The 24455-nt window shown below is 50.7% G+C and overlaps 1 protein-coding gene across 1 annotated transcript in view; it reads right to left on the reverse strand.

The window, feature by feature from the left end:
* Positions 1 to 23705, reverse strand: part of LMX1B (LIM homeobox transcription factor 1 beta) — a 123145-nt gene extending 99440 nt beyond the window's left edge. Inside the window, exon 1 of the mRNA XM_064727481.1 lies at positions 23641 to 23705. The gene's annotated coding sequence lies outside the window, so the exon portion shown is untranslated. The remainder of the gene's footprint in view (positions 1 to 23640) is intronic.
* Positions 23706 to 24455: the final 750 nt, after the last annotated feature.

Below are 24455 nucleotides of genomic sequence, written 5' to 3' on the forward strand. Positions count from 1 at the left end.
CTCCACAGCTCGGGGGAGTGCGTGGCCCACGGTTAGAGGAGGCAGCCTCCGGTGCACCAGCCACACCTGCTCAGAGCAGAGGGCCTCAGAGCAAGCGTGTGCCAGCCCAGCAGAGAGCACGAATGCCACCTTCCCTGCACCTCCTGCCACTGCCGGCAGGAAGGCAGTGTCTCTGGCAAGGCCTGGGCATGCTGATGGCAGCAGGGCTGCGCCCTCCTCAGCCTGCTGCCCCACAACAACACCCCAGGGCAGCCCTGGGCACGCTGGGGATAGCTCTGCCCCGCTGAGGCCCTTTGCAGGACTCACAGAAGAGGAAGGAATATTTCAGTGCCCAAAGCCCGATTGCCACCTCCCCAGATTACTCTCCTCATCTCTCAACTTCCCAAAAAATAACACAACTATCCTCTCTCCCTTCCACTATATACTTCATCCCTCAAGATAAACTGCCTCCAACTTGTTACTTTTCCAAAAGTTACTGTTTTCCACTGGGTATTGTGCTGGCAGAGCTACACATAATTATTCCCTGTATTACCTTCAAAGCATCAGGAACTAAACGAAATTTTTTTTCTTAATCGAGTTAAGTCAAGCGCTAAAGCTGCACCGTGGGAGAAATGCCGCAATCCTCAAACCTTTCCTTTCTCGCTTGGCTCCATCTACCGCTGCCGCCGCAGATTGCACACGGCCGAGGCCACCAAGAACCGTTTAAAGGCTAATTCTTCAAGAGATTAGGAAAAAAGCTGCTATGAAGGAAAAGACAAGTGCTTGTGCGTGTTTACCCCGCGGGGTTTTTACATCAGAAGTGTGAAGCAGGATAATCCAGTGGAAAGTGAGCTGCTTCTCGCTGAAAAGCATTTTGGAGCCAGTTTAATAACCCACTATGAGACCACACATCAGAATTGTATTTATTTAGGGAGCTAATTGAAACGGAGCCGGAGGAGGAGCCGGCATCGGAAGGGAGCGCAGCGCAGCTCGGAGCGGGGCGGGTCCGCGGGCACCGGGGCCGGCACCGGGGCTGGCACCGGGGCTGGCAGTGCCCGCGGGCGCGGCGGTGCCACAGGGGCGGTTTGCCAGGGCATGGATTGTTTGCTCAAGCTCTGGGTGATTCCCCTGGGCAGCGATTTGGGGCCGCTCCCACCAGCGCTGGCACTGCCTGCCCCCTGCACCCTCTGCTGTGCCAAGGGCTGGCCACGGAGCCGTGCTGTGCCCCCTCCCAGCACCACCGGGCACAGGGAGGGTGGCATTTCGCATTTGGCTCGGCTGAGCAAATCATTGGCACTGTTTGGTTGGTATTTTTTGGTCTGTGCTGGAGGACACTGTAAGATTGCTTCTACCAAAGGAAAAAAAAAGTGATGCCAGATTGTAAAAGCCTGTCGTCACATAAACTTCAACAAGCATTTTTGGGCAAAGTGCTGAAATTCTTACTCAGCAAAAAGCTCCAAACCAGGTTCTTAAAATCCACTCAGGTGCCTTAAAACCATTAATGTCAATAAATAAAGTTTGAGTTCCTCGTGCCTTCGGAGCAGCACGGGGGGCACTGCCAGCTCTGGCAGTGAGAGCAAGGACTGGGATCTCAGTGCAGGGAATCTCACTGAGGCTCCTGGGACGGCAGCTCTAAAGGCTAGCTGGAATGCCACGATGGCTGTGATGAAACCCCAGCACCGTATACAGGCAGGTCATAGCCACATCTAAGAAAATACTGAGTACGAGTGCCATGAGACAAACAGCTGCATTTTGCCTTTAATTTTCACTTTGGAACAGCATTTTGAGGCTCATATTTTGGAGAATTTAGTTAAGACCTTTGAGATGAAGCAGCCAGTGTCAACCAGTTCCCTCCACTACGGGGCAGATACTCCAGGGTAAGGCTTGCTCTACTCACATTAAGCTGATAGTGCAAGTAGAGAAGTCTTTTCCCTTTTGGTTTAAATGAATCCTTGCCACTTAAGTTCATGTTTATTTTTATAATATGGGCTCTCTGTCATTTATTGCTCCCAAAGCGACTCCAAATACCATGCTGGTTATGAGGGAACCTGGGAATATACTTCTGAATTGCTTGTGATTTATCCTGGTTCTGATGCACGTAATAATACAGCTCTTCTGAAGCCTCTTCAAGGCTATTAATTATTAATTTCTGTACTTTGTGTTGCACCACGTGACAGTTATTGTGGCTGTGGGTAGGAATTACTGGGTCTGTGCTCCCCAGTAACAGCATTATCATTGGGAATTTCATATTTCAGGCTAACTGCTGAATGGCTTTGGAAGAGCTTTAACCTGTCCCCAGCAAGGGGACACACGCCATGTAAAACAAGATCCGTGGCAAGATCAGGATGCTGGGGAATGCAGAGCCCAGGGGGAAGGTGAGAGCAGCAGCAGCTGTGAGGACACGGGGCAGGGGCAGAGGGAGATTTGCTCTGCAAACGTGCAGCGCCTTCCACCCTGCCCGGGCCTCAGACCTCGCTGTGCCTCTGACTAAAGGTAACACAAGAAGAGAATGACCCCACATAGAAGCAGCTTTTCATTCCTCAGTGCCAGGTGCCAACAGCTTTAACCTCATGTAACTCCTTGGAGAAGTCAACGGATCCAAACAGGCAACAGCCCGAGGGTGGCCGTGTGCCCACCTGTGCCCACCCGTGCCCCCCTGGGCTGGCGGGAGCTCGCACAGCCCAGCACACGCGGTGCCTCCAGCCAGCCCCGGTGCTGCCCGGCAGCACAGAGCCCTTGCTGTGCAGCCTGCATTGCCCCACGAGCTGAAATGGGTCTGTGCCTCTGTCCTGCTCTGCGCTTGTGCAGCCAGGTTCCCTCGGCAGAGTCAGGGATTCTCCCACCCTGGATGTGCATCCTGCCAGGGCTGTGGGGGCCAGACCCTGCACCAAGGGTGCTGCAGGAGTGGGTGCTGCAGAGGTGGGTGCATGCACAGGACCCTCAGCAGCGACCAAGCAGAGCCTTCCCTCCCCCTTCCTCCTCAGTTACTAAATCTGTTTAAACTAGGGGAGAGGGGTGAGGAAGTGAGACCTTTTGGAGAAGTCACATAGAGTTTGTTTTCCTTGGGGGTTTATATCAACACTGGTCTTGACATTTTGCCTCTTATTATGTGTGGCTCTTTAAAAGGTGAAATAATATTTTCTTTTGCTTGAGAAAAGGACAAAGTTCAGACAAGGCGCTCAACCCCAAATCATTTTCTTCTTTCCCAACAGTTTACACATTGTCTATGCTATGCTTCTGCATAAAGCAAACAGGAGAGTGGCAGGGAGACCCAGCTGCCCCAGGCCCACCATGCCCACCTGTGCCTGGCACCCTGCACTGCTCCACGGGCACGGGGAACACCACCAGCCTGCCCAAGAGTGCAGGTTCTGACTGGCTGACCCCAGCAGGGCTCAGAGTACTGCCCTCTGCAGTATTTTTACATATATTTAATGAAAGATGATAGAATTTGGGATTGATTGCATTCAGTAGAAAGTAAATATAATGCTAATTTCTGTAGACACAGATCATGGGGTTATAAGCACAGTAAATCACTCATTTGCAGAATTATTTTACCCCAATATTTAATTGCAACCTAATAAATCCACATCATGTAAAATCAAGTGAAAACAGACCTAAATAATAATCTGCAAACTTCTGATAGTAAAATGGGATTTTTCTGTAACACATGCATTTCTGTTTTAGGCAGGTTTTTTTTCAGTGTTTTCTTTAGAAATCCATTTCACAGACAGACAGTCTTCAAGCAATATTAGCCCATAAAGCACGTATCCACAAAAAGTTAGCAAGTGTGTTCTATAACCACATAACTGTTGGTGATAAGGAGGGAGCACTGAGGCACGCTGAGCTCCGAGGCGGGATGGGGAGGTCGCCCACAGTGCTGTAACCTGCTCACAGCACTGACGCACCAGCATTACCTCAAACCAGCTGTTCAAATGCTGTAGGACATGCCACAGACCTCTGACCCACAGGTGAAGAGGGAATGAACGCAAATCACAATTTCCCAATTATTTGGAGGTGAAATGTGACACTGCAGTTAGTGCTCACCAATCAGGTTAACAAGTTAGCTGAAACTTTATCTTTCTGTACTTAAATTACTGGGAAATCATCTCGCAGCCCTGATGGAAGAGATACCAGTGCTGCCCTGCTTACCCGAGGGCTGAGGGTCACTGCTGTGCAGGAGGAGCAGAAACTGCAGCTGTGGCTGCCTTGGGCAGGGTCCCGGGCACAGCTCGGGGCTCCCTGCAGCCCTGCTGGGGCTGGCACAGAGGGTGGGTGGCACCTGAACACTGCCCATGTCCCCCTGCAGCCCTGCTGGGGCTGGCACAGAGGGTGGGTGGCACCTGAGCACTGCCCACGTCCCCCTGCAGCCCTGCTGGGGCTGGCACAGAGGGTGGGTGGCACCTGAGCGCTGCCCATGTCCCCCTGCAGCCCTGCTGGGGCTGGCACAGAGGGTGGGTGGCACCTGAGCGCTGCCCATGTCCCCCTGCAGCCCTGCTGGGGCTGGCACAGAGCCTGCCCACCCTGGCACAGCCCAGCCTGGGCACAGCTGGCACCCGCGACTGCCCCAGCAGCTGCCCAGGAGCTCAGGGGCCCTGCTGGAGCAGTGATGGTGCTCTGGTGGAAGGCTGGTGCTTCTCTGAGTTTAACAGCTTATGATAAATATGGTGCATGTTGTCAGGGTAAGATTTATCCTTTCCTTTCATTCTACCAGCTGTCAAACATGTTTGATTTTTCTCAGGCTTTGAGTGTTGCAGGAATTTAGCCAATAAATACAACTGATGATGATTTTCACTCTAGTTTCAAGCATCTGCCATTCATAATGAATCCTGAGTGAAAATGTAAGAAGAATATTTTTAGTTTTAAAATGTGTCAGAGCCTTGCTGCAAAAGATGGTGTAAGGCATGAGTAATTAACTTATTTAAAAAATCAAGGTGTATCAAACTCCATAAAGCAAACGTGGCACTCCTCCCCAGAGCTCTGCCTTGGCTGTACCCGGTGTGCAGAGCACGGTGCCTCAGCTGAGCTGCCCGTGGGACAGCCAAGCCTTTGGCTCTCGCTGAACTCCTGTGCTTTCATTGTGTCTCACTGGCAGTGAGCGGCTCCCTGCCCTGAGAATGACTCCAGCACAGGGTCAGAACTCACACATCCTTCAGAAAGCAATGGGGAAAGTGCAGGAGCAGCTCTCCAGGTGGTGGCAGGAGTAGACAGGACTGCTGAAATTCAGTGTTCTCTCTGTCCACGAGGCTCAGTGGCTGTGTGTGCAGTGGCTGCTGTGCTGCTCAGCTGGGACTGTGGGCACGCAGCTTTTGCACGGCACAGCACCTGCGGCCCCACAGGCACACACAGCCAGTGTGCCCAGGGAACCTCCCTGAGCCCTGCTGACATCGCCCCAAGCAGGGCTGGGTGCTTGGAGCTGTCCCTCAGCTCCATGGGCACAGGGGGTGTTGAAAAGGGCTTTTCCCAGACACTGAGGCACGCAGGAAGCTGTGCCATGGAGCAGGGACCGACTCTAACTCTCCATCTGTGCCACTGGGCAATCCTGGGCTGGGCATCCCCTCAGAGGACACAGGAGATGCTGGGGCAGGACCGAGGAGGTGACAGAACTGCAGGCCTGAAGCTGCTGCTGGCTGCTCTTGTGCCTGTCTTAACTCCTGAGTGTTTAGTGCATGGAGATACAGACAAGGAGGATCAGCGGCTTTAGGAATTCACTTGCTTTTACCCACATTAACCACCTCTAATCTCTTGGAGAGAATTGACATTGACAGGACCGAATTGTCTGATAATAAATTTATCAAGATATTAATGATCATCAGCTTCTCTGTGTACTACTTGGCAAAATCACTACAGGTCTTCCTATTAGTTGGAACTGCTATCCATTTAGGGCTTGCTTTGAAATTTTATCTTTCCATCTTGTTTTCTGTTTCCTCCTTTTTTTTTTCTCCCTTTTTTTCAGAGACCTCATCTGTTTGCCAGCATTCTCTGATCAACATCTCTCATGTGTTTCCCATTAGGGCTATGATGTGTCTAGCCATTTTACTTCTCCTGCCCTTTTAAGTGGTGTCAGTCTTTATGCTTTGCTACTAGTTGCCTTTTATCTCTGCAGTCTCCAATTCTCAGCGCACATCATTACCTAACTCTTGAACTATCTTTTCCTTGCTTGCTATGACAAACCTCGGGGGCCTGTGGCAGGCCCTTGCAGGATGTGGATAACGATGCCTGCCTGCCCGTCAGGAGAGGTGGCTTTCCATGGAAAAACAAAGTTCTTGTTTTTGTGGCCTCCTGGACAGGGCTGCAGTTGTGCCTCCCACACACCTGCGCTGCCACTGCCATTCCCAAGGGAACTGCAAATGGTCCCCCTATTCAAGGGACCCAGGAAACCTCCTCTGCAAGCCCCTGGAACACCACAGGTGCCACCTCTCCTCCCTGCTGCCCAGGGCTCGCCAGGCTCAGGCCTCAGGAGCCACAAACACTAAAGTGGGAACTGCAGCGAAGGCACAGAGCTGCTCCTTTTCTGGCTGAGAGAAAATCTAGTCATTACTCCTCGACAAAAGCCAAAGCTTTCTATTTTTGTAAGAACAAGAGTAAGTGAAGCAGAAGGCAGCAGACAGGTTCTTTGCATGGCTGTTTTTAGTGGGCAAGTGCTCCTGAGTGTGCCATGCCTCTGGCATTCCTCACAAAATACCACGGGAAGGGCTGCACAGTGACACCAACAACACGAGAAATCACAAGACAGTCCTCATTTTTCGAGTGCAAAGTGAGTGATAAGTGTTTAAGAATTCAGGCCCGTATGCTGAACCAGAAAGGTGTTCCAGCTCAGTTTTCCAGGGGGTATGAAAAGGATTTCCTGCAGTGTGGTTCGTTCAACTCACTTTTCATAAGCTAGTTTTCAACAACATCATCCAAAAGCCATTAGTTTCATTGTATGTATCATGCAGGGTTATTTAGTAGGTCAGGAGGAAAATTTAAATGGACAGGTGCTTTAAATTACAAGATGGTGGAGGTGGTTAATAAAAAAATACTAGAAAACATTGGTAACCTTATTTCGGGCTTGAAGTGGGTTCTGTAAGTGATGGGAAAATGGCTTGTAGAAACACTGAGACCTGTCAGAAGTGGTAGTTTCAAAATGCGTTCAGGAAATCAAGCTGCTCCCCAGAGATCAGCGCACGCTTCCCAGACATTATGCACCTTTAAAACTATTTATTTCCTCTTGGATATTTGCACTGTGGGTGCAATTAATTACATCGTGCAAATGTCCTGTATGTGTGACAGAGAGAGACCTCAGGACACTTGTATTTCTTGTCACAGCCTCAAAGGTGTGAGAGCCACGAGGGGCTGCCCCAGGTACGGCACAGCCGACCTGGGGAGAGGCTGAGCTGCTCTGTGCTCGGGCTGCGGGGACAGGAGGAGGGAGCAGGAGACTGTCTGGAGCTCGGGGTGCTTGGCCAGAGCCTGCAGCCCAGCTGTGCCCTGCTTGGAGTGCCCACTGGTACCAGGCTGTGTTACAGCCCACCCTGTGCAGAGCCAGCAAAGGCGTCTGGCAGCTGAGCCTCAGAGCCCTGTGCTGGCTATGAGAGCTCTGTGCTGGCCATCAGTGCTGTGCGCTGGCCATCAGAGCCCTGTGCTGGCTATGAGAGCTGTGTGCTGGCCATGAGTACCATGTGCTGGCTATGAGAGCTGTGTGCTGGCCATCAGAGCTCTGTGCTGGCTATGAGAGCTCTGTGCTGGCCATCAGAGCCCTGTGCTGGCCATCAATACCCTGTGCTGGCCATCAGAGCCCTGAGCTAGCTATGAGAGCCGTGTGCCGGCCATCAATACCCTGCGCTGGCCATCAGCACTGTGTGCTGGCCATCAGAGCCCTGTGCTGCCCATCAGTATCATGTGCTGGCCATCAGCACCACCCAGACCTGGCAAAGAGCCCCAGCAGTGGCTGAACAAGCTGCTGCCACCCCTCAGCTCCGTGGGCAGGCACAGCAAGGGGATACAGCCCCCAGAGTGCAGACACAACACTCAGAGCACGATCCTGGGGTCTTTCAGGACCCTGGGAGCCCTGGGGCCACAGCCTGTACTCTGTCCTGCACAGGACAGCAGGAGATGGTCACACCCAGTCCCACCACTCACACCAAGGGCTGGGATCACCCACAGGTCCTGCTGGTGCCAGCAAGACAGCTCAGAAGGAAAGGAACAGCACAATGGAGAAAAAACACAAGGAAGATTTAACAGGGAGATGAGGAGGATTTAATTATTTTATACATTAGAGGCTATTTATTGAGATGTCTGCTGAAAGATGAGTGCTGTAATGGATTCATGTATGCAGCATGTGAGAAGAGTGAGTCTGGTTTGTATAAACATTCCCCAACATCACCACATCTTATCTGATTTCTTTGACTTGGAGATCAGGCAGGAAATCTAACGGGAGTCAACTGCTTTCCAAGATGCTTGATACTTCTTAATTATTCCAGGTTGGAACCATGTCAGCAGCCAGAGCAGAGAAGCTTTGCTATCTATTAGTCCCTGGCCAAGATCAGACTCTTCCTCTGTTCCTGAAGCTCAGGGAGAAAGCAGGAAGGCAATTAAGCTGCTGGAAAAAGCTGCTCGGTGCAGCGGGCAGCAGCAAGGAACAGGCAAAGCACTGGGGGCATGGCTGGAGCCAGAACAGCAAAGGCTCCGGCTCCTCTCCTCCTCCCCACCCTGCCCACAGAGCAGCGCTGTGCTGGGGCAGGAGCCGGCCTCACACACACCAGGATGGTCCCAGGCCTCCCTCCTGAGCCTTGAAAAGAAGCTTGTTCTGTTTGCCTAAAGTCTGCTTTACCACAGCACAGAGAGGGGAGCATTTGGAAGGGGTTTGATTGTGCTGCTCCAGCACAACTGAATCTGGCCACCTGAGACCTGACAGGACCCAAACCTGACACTAGGGAAAGACAAAATGCACAGGGTCACCCAGAGGGGAACGACAGGAAATAGAAGGAGCAAACCCTCCAAGTTTTTCTGCCTCAGACACCCTGCTGATGCAGCCTCAGATGATGCTGTGCAGCCAACATTTGGGCAAGAGGATGGGGTGAGTGTGCGAGCCCCAGAAAAGGTTGCTTGCTCTGTGCTTCATTAGACCACTTATCTTCTGAGACTGCTTTGGGCAACATGACTTGCAGCCAGTGGAAATTCCAAGATGTTTCTTTTTCCTCAGCATCTTTCCCCATGTGCATAGTTTGCATGCCAGGGGATGAGCTGCTCTACCCAGATGCTTTCCTGATGGTTTGGCTCCCAGACAGGAAAAGATTGAACAGCGTGTACCAATGCACAGTGAAATCCCAGGAATGGGCTGCTGCAGGAGCAGGTGATGCTCTGGACTTTGGTCTGCAAACCATGCACGTATATCTGTTTGCTCTGGTACAGCTGGTGTGCTTTCCTTTCCAGCAAGGAAGGAGGGAAGAGTCTGTGGGATACCTCTGCTCCCTGCAGTGCAGTAACATGCTGTGATGCAGCAGCACCTAAGTTGGAAACTGATTTTACACACTATCAAAATAGTGTCTAAAATACACCTTTTGTACCCAGGGAAGAATTTTAGTCAATTATGGTGGGCCAGATCCCTCTATTGCCTGGTAATTGGAGTCCTGGGGGCATTGGGAATCTGTTTGAAACCTGAACATACAGCCAAGTTTGAGAAGTGCTGTGATAGGATGAGTGGGAGATAATTGCTATTGAGGGTTGTATGATTTGTGTGGTAAAACACACTTTAGAAACCAAATTGTGCCTATTTTATAGACAATAGAAACCTATTGAAAAAGCAGGGATATTAAATATTTGAGACTGGCAGAGTTTGGGGTTGAACCTGGATTTTGGGTCAGAGGTTTTTAAGACTGGAGGCACAGCTGCAATTCCAGACGTACCCCAGCACTGTTAACAAGCCCTGGGTGCCGTGGGCAGGGCAGTGTGCCCCCAGCCTGGCACCACCCAGCCCCTGGGCTGTGTGAGAACAACAGGGGGTGAAACCCACTCGGGCACAGCAGCTCAAAGCTCCCTTGAGGCCGAGTGAAACCAGGGCAGGCTCCACGAGGGCACGGCCTGAGCACACCCTGAGGGGCTTCCAGTGAGCCTGAGCCAGCCTGGGATCACACATGGGCTCTGGATGGTCCTGGCATTTCTTTAGCATGCTTACAGTGCTTGTACTACTAAACCACAGCTTCCTTCTCCGAGGAAAATAAGAGTATCAGATATTTCTCTGACTGAAAACAAGCATGAAAAAGTTCCCCCTCTCCACTCTAGTAAAGTAGCCTTAAATAGGAGGAAATACGTGAAATAGTAGCTGCTATTTCCCTGATTGGTAAAAGCAAACAATCAACAGAAAATTATGTTTTCACCATAGAGTTTTCCTCATGAAAACAGGAAAGACATGAGAGAGTCCTTCCATTTTTCTCTTCTCTTTCTCCCCAGAGCCCCTTGACCTGGGAAAGGTTTTTCTGCACAAGGTGCAGGGCAGGTGAAAAATGAGAAGGAAGGTCGGCAGGCACACAAGGGGAACACGCACCTGCTGAGCTGACAGGACTTTGTTACCCATAAAGCAGCTTTTGTACAAGACACCACCTTGTCTCTCTCATTCCACGAGTTAAAATCATGCCTGTGAAATGTTATATTGAATGGATTAGGAGGAATTCACTTCAGTAAAACTCGATGAGAGCAAATCTTGCAGAGTTATGGTGTTTAGGTGTGAATTTCCTGTTCTCTTGGCGCCTCTCTTGTTTGCACCCAGAGCTGAGGCTGTGCTGGGCTGGCCCAGGAAGTGCCACCTGCCTGGTGTGACAGGGTGAGAGCCAGCAGAGAGCATCACGCATCCTCGGGGACCAACGGCCCAATCACCCAATCTGCTTCTCAACCCACCTTGCTCAAGAACGCCCCAGACAGAGAACCTCAGGGCACTCAGGTTTGGGTTTGTGTTTCAATAAAGAAAACTCCAAAATTACAAAGAAGGATCAGGTGAAATCAATGAATTTTGCCTGGTTCTCATCCAAAACCTCCCAGCCACCTGAGTCATACCAAACCTCACACAAGTTCACCAAGAGCTCACCTGGTTTCCAGTTTCATTGGCAATGTTCTGCATAGCTTTGCAGCAATCCCAATTAAATCCAAGGGGAATCCCTTGTGAAGCCCAAGGTATAATACTTCTGCCTTTTTTTATGCCTGTACCCAAACAACTGCCAAATCGAGGCATCTATGAGTATTGGAAACACTTCAATTATTTCAGGGTACACACACAGTGGAGAGTCAATTAAAATCACTGACATGCTTTTTTTTTTTTGGAGCTGTGTTTCCATTTGGAAACAATTCGGCCCAAATTCTAGCAAAGCCCTTCAGAGCATATTGAACTGATTTAAGGAGTTTGCATCCAAAAAAATTGAAATTTAAACAAAGAAAAAAGGAGGTTAAAAGGTTCATTAAGGGTTGTTTATAAATCACGCCCTCAAATGTTAAGCAAACATGGTGCCTTCCCTGTTGGCAGGAGGGGAGGGAAGGGCCAGCAGGGGAGCGTGGCTGTGGCAGGGACCAGGTGAGGTGTCCCAGGTGCTGTGGGCACAGACCAGGTGAGGTGTCCCAGGTGAGGTGTCCCTGACAGACCAGGTGAGGTGTCCCAGGTGCTGTGGGCACAGACCAGGTGAGGTGTCCCTGACAGACCAGGTGAGGTGTCCCAGGTGAGGTGTCCCTGACAGACCAGGTGAGGTGTCCCAGGTGAGGTGTCCCTGGTGCTGGGCAAGAGGCCCAGGGCAGAGCTGCTGCTCTGGAGGGACAGTGAGGGGCTGGGAGCTCAGCACTGGGCAGCATGTGAGGCAGTCACTGCCCATCAGAGGGGACAGTGCCATGGTGTGTCCCCACGTGTGACCTCAACCTGCTGGGACCCATTTGCAGGGGATACTTTACAAACAAAACGCTGCTGCTCCTCTTTAGCATTTAATTTCCAGGCTAGCTCCAAGCCAGCTCTACGGGGACCCAGCCTGGACCCAAGGGACAACACCAGCACACCTGAGCAGCGCTCTGCTCCTTGCGTGCACTAACGAAAAATTAAAGGGATCTGCTTTCATCTGTCTGAAAGCAACAATTTCCTATGAAACATCTTTAGCCCTGAGGGTGCTGTGTGTGTCTATGCCCCTCCCCATCAATATTCTTTTGCCTGCACAAATGGAAAAAATTGGGGCAGCCCCTAGGCAAGTAATACTTCTCCAAAGGTTTCTCTCAAAATAAAACAAAAAACAAAACTATAAAAAAGTCCCTAGTGGCGGCTGCAGACTATGCAAAATCCATAGACTTCCCAGAATCACTTCAGATTCAGAATTCCCTGGGGAAATGGGCCTTGTTTTATAACAAGCACAGGAGCCAGTGACTCCAAAGGGGTGGAGGCATGGAAGGGAGCTGGGGCTGGGGTAACTCACCCCAGGCTGGCATGGGGGCAGGAGAGCTGTAACAGACCTGCTCTAGAGCCTGTGCCCATGTCCACACTGCTCTCCTTGACACAGACACCACCCTGCAGCTGGCAGGGCTGTGCCAGCCTGGGGACAGAGGCCTGGGCCAGCCTGGGGACAGAGGCCTGGGCAGCCCTGGGGACAGAGGCTGGGCCAGCCTGGGGACAGAGGCTGGGCCAGCCTGGGGACAGAGGCCTGGGCCAGCCTGGGGACAGAGGCCCCTCTGAAGGATGCTCCTCATTTTGTGGCCAATTTCCAGGGACAAGGCCACACTGCTGGAGCACAAGATGCTGGAGCCAAGCCCCAGAGCCCTGTGCTCTGGCCTGGAAACAGCCATGACCATGGAGCCCGTGGTGTGCCAGTGCTGGGCATGCTTGTGCCCAGGGCTGTGTGTGAGCTGCCTGTCCTGCTCCAACCCATCACAGAGCTCCAGCCCGCTCTTTAATCTGCTCCCTCACTCCCCTCCATTATTTACAGCTGCTTAAAGCACCTACTGAGCCCTGCCTGTAAAAGCCTGGGTGCTTTTTGATCATGCCATGAATCTTTTCCTCGCAGACCCCTCCTGGACCCACCCAGCTTTCCTGAGGAGCCGCACACACTCCCGCTCCTTTCAGAGGAGGAATGGGGATTACGGAGCTATAAAAGCGGAAGGAGGCTGCTGGCAGAGCATTCCTTGAGATTTGCCAGCCTAGGCGCACAGATGTTTCTCAGATGGGTGAATTTGGAGATGAAGATCTACGTGGCATCTGTCAAAGGGCTGTTGTTTCTGATCTGTGACAAACACTGTGCAGGATCCTGCCTGTTCTGCCAGGCGAAGGCTGCACACAGCAGATCTACCCATCACTGATGCTAATCCCCAGTAATTTATGAACCTTCTTGTGCACACTCGTTTGTACCTCATAATTCTCTTGTCCATAATGAAAAATTGTCTCTGGTTGCAGTTGTCCTTCCAGAGCCAAGGAGAGCTGGAACCGCACCCAAATGCTTTTTGGATGAAGGACCTCTCTTTAACTGCATTTACCTAGCAGCCCTCAGACACACCAACAAACCCTGTGCACAGAGGCGTTCCTGGAGCTGCAAGAGCTTTCTTTCACATTATTTTCTTTCAGGAGCTGATGGGAGCAGCAGTGAGCAGCTGCTCTATGTGACACCAGCATGAGGCAGGATGCTGGCAGCATGCCCTGGCGCAGCTGCTGCAGAGGAGGGAGATTTTAGTCTCCACCAATCCCAAAATGCATTCCTCATGAGGCTTTTACCTCAGCGCACACTGGGGCTCACACCCAGCCCTGCTCGGGGCTGCCTGGGCACTCAGGATCTTCATGCCATCACTGCCAAGAGATCAGAGTTGTTCAGGTTGGAAAAGCCCTCTAAAACCACGGGGACCAATCGTGCCCCCTGCACCGCCAAGGCCACCACTGACCCTGTCCCCAAGTGCCACATTTGGGTGACTCTTAAATCCATCCAGGGATGGGGATTCCACCACTGCCCTGGGCACCTTGTGCCTGAAGATCCACCCTTTCTGTGAGGACATTTTTCCTATTATCTGATCCAAGTTTAGGGTCAGCAAGCCCAGCTGCCAGCCTGGTGTGATGTGCAGGGCTCTCACTGTGCCCAGGTGCCTGGGGGACGGCTGTACCCATCACTGGCCCCACACTCAGCCCAGCACAGCTGCTGTGCACTCAGGAGCCTCCTGCTCCGAGCAGGGCCAGCCTGGGGACACACCACATGAAAAGGGTCCACAAACACCAGAACGCTTTCTCATTGGGAATCCCAAACCATAATTCTTCACTTCGGAGTTTCTAATAAAAATCCGACTGCAAAGTGCTTGCAATTGGTGTAAAAATCTGTAAATCACAAAAGAAAGAGAAAAGAACTAGGCTAGGTTTCTGAGGAGTCATGAGTAATGGATTGTCAACCTCAGTTCAGACCAGTGCTAAAAATCTTTTTAACTAATGCATTAACTCTTTCACTGCTCCTGCAGATAAAAGCATTGGGGTCACAAGATGTTACAATTTCAACATCCTGTTCCAATTCATCCAGAAATATTGTAGGTGCTTGTAGGACCCCTTCTGCAGAGCGAGATTTTACATTCAGAGTTGCTGAGAACATTAATTAACTGTTAGAGTATTGCTGAAGACACAGGGAACTCACGTGCCTATGTAAAAAAATCAGCCAAAAGACATCAAATGAAGAAGACATGATAAAGGGAAAGGAATTACTGGCATTTTCTCATAACAAGACTCACAGCCTACAAAATGCAGTTTTTGCACAGAGGCTGAAAAAATAAACATCTTGGCCAGGATTCAATGCTTCTTGCTCAAACAGTGCTGTCACAGGACTCCTCGAACTCCTGCAGTACTCTCCAAGTTGTCTTTTTATGTTCTACTGAGATAAACACCCACAAGGGAGAGAATTCCATGCCCAAGTCCTGCCCAGCGCCCCACAGCCTGCTGGACCAAGCACTAACGTGGCCCCCAAACGGGGCTGGGCCACAGCCCGAGCAGAGCTCACCCCGAGAGCTCCGTGTGCGGACAGAGAGCCCTGCTGAACGCCCCCAGAGCGCTCCTGTGCCCCGCTGCTCACCCAGATTCGCATCGCGGGGCTTTGATGGGGGTTTGAGTTGTGCATCTGTCCCTAGCGCTAATTATTTCATCATTTGTAGTTCTGAAGAGCACTGGTGCTGCCCTTGTCCATACAGGTGCAGAGGGGCAGCTGCCCAGGCTGCCACCAAGACCACGGGCAGGGCAACTTCACACCTCCCACCTGCAGCCTCGAGCATCACAGCCCTGGCACAACGCACAGGGATCGGAAAGGGAACAGAATCACCCCGTGCACCCCACTGCAGACAGGCACCCAGCACGGGCTGGGCCGGTACCGGTGACTCTGCCATCGCAGCATGGGCCGGTACCGGTACCGGTGACTCTGCCATCGCAGCACGGGCTGGGCCGGTACCGGTGACTCTGCCATCGCAGCACGGGCCGGGCCGGTACCGGTACCGGTGACTCTGCCATCGCAGCACGGGCTGGGCCGGTACCGGTGACCCTGCCATCGCAGCACGAGCCAGTACCGGTGACTCTGCCATCGCAGCACGGGCTGGGCCGGTACCGGTACCGGTGACCCTGCCATCGCAGCACGGGCCGGTACCGGTACCGGTGACTCTGCCATCGCAGCACGGGCTGGGCCGGTACCGGTGACTCTGCCATCGCAGCACGGGCCGGTACCGGTACCGGTGACTCTGCCATCGCAGCACGGGCCGGGCCGGTACCGGTGACTGCCTTCGCAGCACGGGCCGGTACCGGTACCGGTGACTCTGCCATCGCAGCACGGGCCGGGCCGGTACCGGTGACTCTGCCACCGCAGCACGGGCTGGGCCGGTACCGGTACCGGTGACTCCGCCATCGCAGCGCGGGCCGGGCCGGTACCGGTGACTCCGCCATCGCAGCACGGGCCGGTACCGGTACCGGTGACTCTGCCACCGCAGCACGGGCCGGGCCGGTACCGGTGACTGCCTTCGCAGCACGGACCGGTACCGGTACCGGTGACTCCGCCATCGCAGCACGGGTCGGGCCGGTACCGGTGACTGCCTTCGCAGCACGGGCCGGTACCGGTACCGGTGACTCTGCCATCGCAGCACGGGCTGGGCCGGTACCGGTACCGGTACCGGTGACTGCCTTCGCAGCACGGGCTGGGCCGGTACCGGTACCGGTGACTCTGCCATCGCAGCACGGGCCGGTACCGGTACCGGTGACTCTGCCATCGCAGCACGGGCCGGTACCGGTGACTCTGCCATCGCAGCACGGGCCGGTACCGGTACCGGTGACTCCGCCATCGCAGCGCGGCCGCGCCTCGGGCTCCGCACAGAGCCCCTGCCCGCCCCCTAGCGGCCGCGCCGGGACACGGCAGGGAAGGGACGGAGCAGGGAGTGGCACGGCACGGCACGGCAGAGAGATCAATGGGCAACGGAGATTGTGACGACGATGATGATAATTAATGCACGGTTATCGCTTTAAAGATCAGTAAGAGGAAACACCTTGACGCAGCAGTCTGCGAGTGTAGAGCCTGCAGCGAGAATTCCTACAGCTTGTGCAGAAGTGAAAATGTTATACCTGCAGCATCACTGCCATCCTACTGAAGTTGTGCTACTTATCTCTAGGTGAAGGTACAGAAGTGTTCTGAGCTGTTATTTCCTACAAATCCGTCTGTGAGGAAGCACCAACGGACACTCATTCCTGTGCTCGCTGGAGTTAGTGGCACTGTGATCCTGAGGTCTGGCCAGGATCACCATGGGCTGCCCAGGACCGGCTGGTCCGGTATCTCTTGATGGCCAAGACCACCCCCACGGTTTGTACAAGTTTATCAGAGGTGATATTTCACACTGGAAGCCAACAGCTAACACAGGACTCCCAGAAACATCAGACATGCATACCCAAACTGATTCAGTATCCCAAAATAAACTCTGCAAGTGTCAGGAGCTGCTGGTGCAGAGTCTGACCCACCCTGGATTTTCCTCTCCCAGTGATGCATTGGCCATTCTGATTTGTTGTGATGTTCATTAGTACCTGGGGAATTCATTACTAAACACACACAGGTCACCTCCACTGCAGCTACTGGAGGAAACAGGCACTTCTGTACACAGTCACACATTTTACAGCTATAATGACATCAGTAAGAGGCACATTTGGGTCAGACTTACAACCGAAAAGTCCAGGCAAGCTCAGATGCTGCAGTTGTGAGGAACTTCCACAAATACCTTTGGCAGAGCTGGATATTAAAACCTGTGAGCTTGTTTGGTCAGAGTCAAGTCATAAAGCACAGTGTTCAATCACATTGGAATGCGAGGGCTGCAGCAATGCCTCTGTGCTGCCGTGCCCTTCCAGCAGCTGCTGCACACCAACCTGCGGCAAAAACTCTGCAGAAAATGTAAATTCTGGTCACAGAAAACACAAAACAATATTGCAAAGGGCGGCAATGACTAAAAACTAATCATCGTGACACTTCAGCCTGCATGACTGAAGAACAAGGGACCTGTTGCTGAGAGGCAAAGGGCAGCTGGGCTAAATTAGCCAAGCAAGTTTGAGTCTGGATAGTGTCATTAGGAGAAAAGCAGAACTATGCCATAAACTCTAATGAATGCATTAATGGATGGCTTGTGCCTCTCAAAAGGGGAAAAAACGGTTTAAATAAAGTTATTAACACAGCCCACCTGTGTTTGGCTCTTGGACTATGTTGCTTAAATAGGCCATTAACTCTTGGAGTAACTAATCTTGAAAGTGAATATGGCCTTTCTGAAGTAGACATTTAACTACATTCATATAATTCAATTAGATGGAGCATTCTCAGTCCAAAGCAGTGCTCCTGCTTTCATCTCTAATAATGGTAAAGAGCAAACTTCATTAATATGGTGCTAAAAAAAAGAATGGCAACCAAAAATAAATTCCTGGGACTAAACCCTAAAATATAACATGAAATTTCAGTAATATGAGTTAGCATTGTTATAACACAGAATTTTAATATTGCATTTAATTCTAAAATCAGCATTACAAGAATGATCTGAGTATTAGGGCCCTGCCTTTAAACCTAAAGAGGAAAATAATTGCTTTAAAAAAAAAGTTATTGATCTAAAATTTCTTTTTAGAGCACCAGAGCTCACATCAGTTCATAGACAATGCCTTCTGCTTGTGTTTTGGGAGAGGATGAGGAAGAAAAAACCCAAACTGCAGCCTGTATAAGTTCATCCAGTTAATAAATAGTTAAAACAAATTCATTAGGAAACAGGAATTTTATAGATTTAGTTAAAGGTTTCTTCCTATTTATGTCACTGAGAAATGATAAAATTCCTTTTATCACTCTACAACTTGTTAATGTTTTACCCCAGGACCACTTCATCTGTAATAAACATCTTAACAAAATATGCATCCCTAGGGAGGAACCGTTAATTTCCTTAAGGCCTCACACATGTAATAGGGTTTTATTGCATGCAGGTGCTTTGTGAAATTGCATCGACTTGTAATAAACGTCCAGTAAAGAGCAGGTAGCACCTCAAAGGGGGAAGTGTTTGTGCACCTGTCTGAGGAGAGGCCGAGCACACCCAGCGCTGCGCGGCACCGGAGCGCGGCGAGGTGAACAAGCGCCTGTCCTCGTGTCCTGGGGCTCCGACCCAGGAACGGGAGGTGAATTTCAGATATGTGCTCAAACAGACTCATGGCTGCTTTGGCTAAAGCTGCAGCGCAAATTGCCATGAATGAACAGCAGGAGAAAGGACAGGGAACGGAGCATGGCACCTCCTTTTCCTCAGTAGGGAGATATCTGGGTAAGACCTTTCATGGAATTAATGTATGCTGTTAATGTATGTTATTAATCTGTTTAGAATTAAGTAAAAACAAAGTTTAATTTAATTCTTGCCAGTAATAACATACCTTAGGTTTTTCAATGAGGATAGCTTTGAAAATTATTTTTTAAAGCCATCTGAACAGAGCTGTATCTGTGGTTTCCCAAGGATGCTGGTTGCAGAGGACTATTCTGCTCATCACAGTAATTACCACGAGTGAAACCTCCACATCCAGCAGCAGCATGGGGTGTGCTGTTTGTTGCTCAAGCAGCTGCTTTTGCCAGTTCCCTGTGTCCACTCAGGAGCTGCGAGTTCATGCTCTGTGTTGCTATTCATGGTGGTACAAAAGAGCTTTTCTTTGAGGAATTTCTGAGTTTAGTTTCAAAATCCAGAACTTACACAAGTTCTTCAGTAAAATCTCTTTGTATTTCCTTCCTCTCCCACATCCTTTTTTTTTTTTTTTTTTTTTTTTTCCTTTCTAAATGTGGTTTTTCAGTAAAGGGGTATCAGGGCAAAACTGCAGCCAGAAGCCAAATAAACAGCTCTGGATACCTCAAGCAGCTCAGAACAGAAATCTCCAGGATGAGATTGGATCAAATTTGTCTGAAACCCCTCAGTGTCTCTTCTGCAGGCATCAGGAGCAGCTGCCAAGGGCAGCACCTCAATGAGCCCCTGGTTGAAACACCGGGTAAACTGTTCCAAAAGCTCCTGTGACATTTTAAAGTTCAAGTTAAGTTAAAATTTTTACCCAAGTGCAGAGGAGACCTCTTGATCTTTAGCAAGCCTATCACTAAAACACCGAAGATGCCTTTTCATTTCAAATTTGGGCATTGTAAAAAGACCCTGTAATTTTATGCGCAACTAAGAACTTAAATGTCGTGCCCAGCCCAGACTGAAGGAAATGCACCCAGTCCAGAGCATCACCTGAAATATTTATTAATGGCTGTTGGAATCTGAGATGTATTTTAGTGCATGTTTAGCTAAAAAAACCTCACCTTTTCCCCAACACTTTTCTGTGCTGGGTACATAATGAAAAAAACTCAGCTGTGATGTTAATGAAGTCAAGAATTATAACAAACTAAATACTGAAATGAATACTGACTTCTGGAGTGCTAGGGAGGTGAGTAATATTACTGAGGAAAAAAACTATTCCTATCCAAGTGTGTGAAAGACAGAAATTTAGAATCCTATGTGGATATATAATAAATACCAGGGGGAAAAATTAACAAAACACCAATTTAAGAGTAAAGACTGAAATAGTGAATTCTAAAGAAAATCTCCCGTAATTTTAAAAGCAGATGGGAAAAAAACCACAATAAGTAACCTCACACCTGAGCTAAGATGGCAAAGAAATAAATAGCCGCGCAAAGTCGGGAAAGCATTTAAGGACATCAGTCACCATTAGGCTCCGGGGCGGAGGGATGGCGCAGCATCCGCGGATCGCCGGGGGTGCGGGGGCTCCATGGGGAGCTGTGCAGAGCCCTGGGGGTGCCGGGGCTCCATGGGGATGCCGGGGCTCATTGGGAGCTGCGCAGAGCCCTGGGGATGCCGGGGCTCATTGGGAGCTGCGCAGAGCCCTGGGGGCGCCGGGGCTCATTGGGAGCTGCGCAGAGCCCAGGAAAGCGCGGGGGCGCAGCTCCATCCCCAGCCTGTCCTGTCCCCCGGGCCGAGAGGGGGACGGGGGGCTCGGCAGGGGCGGCTCGGGGGCTGCAGCCGGGGGGGAGCTCATCCCCATCCGGGTTCAGGAGCGGGGCCGGGGCTGCGCGGCTCTGCTGCGGACCCCGCTGTCCCGGCCCGTGCAGACCGAGCGCACGAAGGCCCCAGGGCCGCAGCCACGCTCGGAGCGCGCTCGCTCCGGGCACGAGTGCCGATTCCCTGGCACGGACCGGGGCCCTGTCCCGCTCGGGCGCGGGTGGGACGCACGGCACACAGAGCCCGCTGCCCTCCTCTTCCTCACGGGCTGCGAGGGCCTGCTCAGCCCAGGGTCCGCAACCACAGCCGGGAAACAGCTCATCTTGTCAGCATGTGAGCAGCTCCCCCAAAGAGCCGCGGGGCGTTTGTGGGTGCCGCTGGGTGCCAGGCAGGGCTCAGTGCGGGCAGCACAGCCTTCGCCCGGTACCGCCACACTCCCTGTGCCCCTGCCAGCACCGAGGGCTCAGTGCGGGCAGCACCGCCTTCGCCCGGTACCGCCACACTCCCTGTGCCCCTGCCAGCACCGAACCGCAGCCTCGCCATTGCAAACACCCCCTCGGAACAGCCTGATGCTCTGTGCGCTGATTTCTCAAAGGAAAGAAACAAACACAAACCAAGACAAACACTCGGCCGCTCTGCGCTGAGGGAAATGCAGACAGGAGTCAGAGAGGCAAATGTAATTAGGAAACATATGAGAAGATTCAAAAAAGTTCAAAAGAATATGAGAAATGAAATGCATAAAAAGTAAATAAAACACATTGTTTAAAAATGTTTCATATTAGACTTCCCCTATAAACATTTTACTTTTTATTTTATAGATTTCATGCTATTCTAATCAACTTTATTTTTGTAACTTTGCAACTGAAACTGCAAAACTTACAGCCTGTTTTCACATTTCTGGGGTGTCCTGTCAGTTTTTTATATCTCTCTAGATGGGGGAAAAATAAAGCCAATGAAGTGTGCCAAGAAATTCTAATTTCAAAACTTTTATAGAAAATTCTGCTGAAGAAACTCAGGCACCACATCACGGAAAGACCATAAAGGTTTGGCGAAAACAGTTCCAACTCCCAGACAAATCAAAGCCTAAATAGTTTACTGTTGCTTACCAAGAGTTTGTAAACTTGTAAAGGATATTAATGAAGGTGTAAACCCTTACTGCGGAAAACCAAATCTTTGCTGTAGAGGACTGGGGTATTAAAATCAAGCAAACACAACACCTCATCTATCCTAAACCACACCAGAACCTCAGAACTGAAGCAGTCATGTAATCTGAAAAACAATTTTGAGATGCAAGGCTTTGCTGGCCCCAGTCATCTGGAGGAAGGTCCCATCTCATCTTTACAATCAAAGAGTTAACTCTGATGTCCCAGCACACAAATAAGTAAATGTGGGATAATTAGGAAACAAATTCTGCAAACATCTTGAAAGGGGCTGGAGACCTTTGATCTTTATAGAAAAGAAAACATTACAATACAGTCCAGCTTTTGGGGTCTGCACACATTTTATACCAAGGCAGAGGATGGTATCTTTCTTAAAAATCAAGTAACACCTAATTCCATCATACCCTAATTATCTTAACTGATTTCATATGTCTAAAGGTATTTCACCAAAAGATTAGAGTAGAAAGAGGGACTGACAAAATAATTAAATATGCAATTTGCCAAGCTTGGACAATATGGCTTTGAAATCACCTTTTCAGGAAGTTTTACAGCTTGTTCATTGACATATATATTGCAGCCTTCAGATTCTTATTTAAGCTCTTTTGATTACTTTAATGGATTAATACCCGAGTACCATCCATGTAAAGTGTAATACTCAAGCCTGTTTCTAATTTGTCCAAAGCTGCACTACTTTCCTTTTGGTGCTATGCTATGAAAAAATACTCTGTCTTGATTTTTTAAAAAATAATAACTTTTTTTTTTCCCCAAAACAGTTCTGTAAGCACAGAAATAAGCCTGAGTCTAGTATCCTCTTGGTTACATGAAGTGCTTTCATGTTTTCTAAAGTTTCGGTGACTCAACAAACAAACCTGCATCCCACCAGCATCACCTTAGGCTGGGCTTTACCAGAAGAGCGCACAATGACTGCTTTAACCCTTTCCGACTTTTTTTGGTGAAAACGCTTGTACTGCATTGATGGGCAGGGCAGGCAGGGTGGGGGCTCCCAGCCCCGACCCAGCCCCAGCTCCCTCCTTGTGCCCCTGGAGCTGCAGAGGCACTGGGGCAGCTGTAAGGACAGGCCCGGGACAGGCCCGGGACAGGCCCGAGAACAGGCCTGGGACAGCCATGGCCTCTCCACGCTCCCAGGGCTGCTGTCCAGCCAGATGTGGAAGGGTATTTCTCTACTTGCAGCAACAACAAATCTTCCTACTCGTCTCTCCTGCTCTTGCCTCTTCAGTGATGCAGAGTTTGCAGGAAAGATTTCCACCTAAAATCTATTACCTGTTCATAGAACCCATGAAAAGAGCCACCAGAAGTGAAAGCAGGGCTGCTTGCTTTCTCAGACCTGAGCTCAGGCCTGGGGCGAGCGATTTCTCCCATGGGTGAGCTGACGAAATGCAGGGGGAACATTTTACAAAATAAAGGTAAAATACACAGCTGAATGGGTAACTTTTGCCACAGACACCAGAGTGTCAAACACAACTCGGGCCCAGGCGCACAGACAATGGCACAGCACAGAAAGGGCAGCCAGCTCCTCGCCCACGAGGCAGAGGAGCCCAGTTCACTCAATGCACCCACTGAGTGTCTTGCTCTGCCCTGTGCAGAGACAGCCAGCCACTCAAAACTCCTCAGAACATGAACTTCCACTTCCCAACAGTTTTAACGGCCCCTCCTGGGCTGCGCGGCCCTGCCACAGCCACGGCCAGTTCAAACTGCACCGGCCCAGCTTCTGCTCCCACAGCCTGGGGCACCCCTCCAGCTCAGGTCAGGTTTTGTGGAAACAACAGCAAAAACAAGCTTTGAATATTTAAATAGAAAAGAAACTCAAGTTTAGAACTGCACGAGACTCTGAATACTAGAGAGGGGAAGGTCTCATCCATCCTTTAGAAACACATTCCTTAACAAAGAACAGTTTTTCTCAAAATTTAACAAAACAATCTAACCCAAACCAGCATGGCCTTTGCCTCTGCCTGAAGAATTCCAGCCTAATTATAAACTTCCTCTGAAAAATGAAAAAAATATAGCTGATACTCACAGTTTGGGAGACGAGGCAGGCAGCAGCTCAACGTCAGACTGATGGGCCCCAAATCTGAGGGAAATTATGAAAAACCGCTACTGCACAGGTGTCTCCTTTCTCATCAGCTGCGACCTGATCAAGCAGCCTAACGAGCTGCACCTGGTCGCGCTGACTCCAGCGCAACTCCCAGACACGCTGGGTGTCAGTGCCCTTCATCCTCCTCCACAGCAGACCAGTTCTGACTGCTGTCTGAACCAGTGGGAGTTGTTTCCCAGTGACTCTTTTCAAGTTTATTATTTCTCTGCTCCACGTTACCATTTGAAGTGAGCAGAAATGACCCAGGATTGTGAAAGGGCCCTTGCAAACCAGACTGGTGCTGGTCAGAAAGGCTGTGGGTGCCCTGGATCCCTGCGCAGGGTGTGCAGAAGTGCTGGTGGCCCCTGGGCTCGGCTGCCCCGGGATGCTGCTCTCCCTGCGGGTGCCAGAGCATCAGTGGGTGCTGACCCGATGTCTCCCCTTCCAGGGCACAGCCCTGCCCTCACTGGCCACGGCAGGAGCAGAACAGTCCCGCTCTGATGCTGAGATGTCGTTCAGGGCCTTTTTGTTTATTAGTGCTCGGAAAGTTTTGCCAAGTGACGCACGTTAGGGTTACAAATATCGGTAATGCTGGAAAATGTTCCCTGGAAGCCACAGTTCAGCAGACTTCTTTAAAAATAACTAATTGAACCACAGCAGAGAGACACCAAACTGACCCAATCCTCCCAGTCTGTAAAACTATGCACACGCACCATATTTCAGGGTCAATTTATCACAACATGCCCCTTCCTCACTGG

The sequence above is a fragment of the Zonotrichia leucophrys genome, chromosome 17 (genome assembly GCF_028769735.1).
Source record: "Zonotrichia leucophrys gambelii isolate GWCS_2022_RI chromosome 17, RI_Zleu_2.0, whole genome shotgun sequence".
NCBI lineage: Eukaryota > Metazoa > Chordata > Aves > Passeriformes > Passerellidae > Zonotrichia > Zonotrichia leucophrys.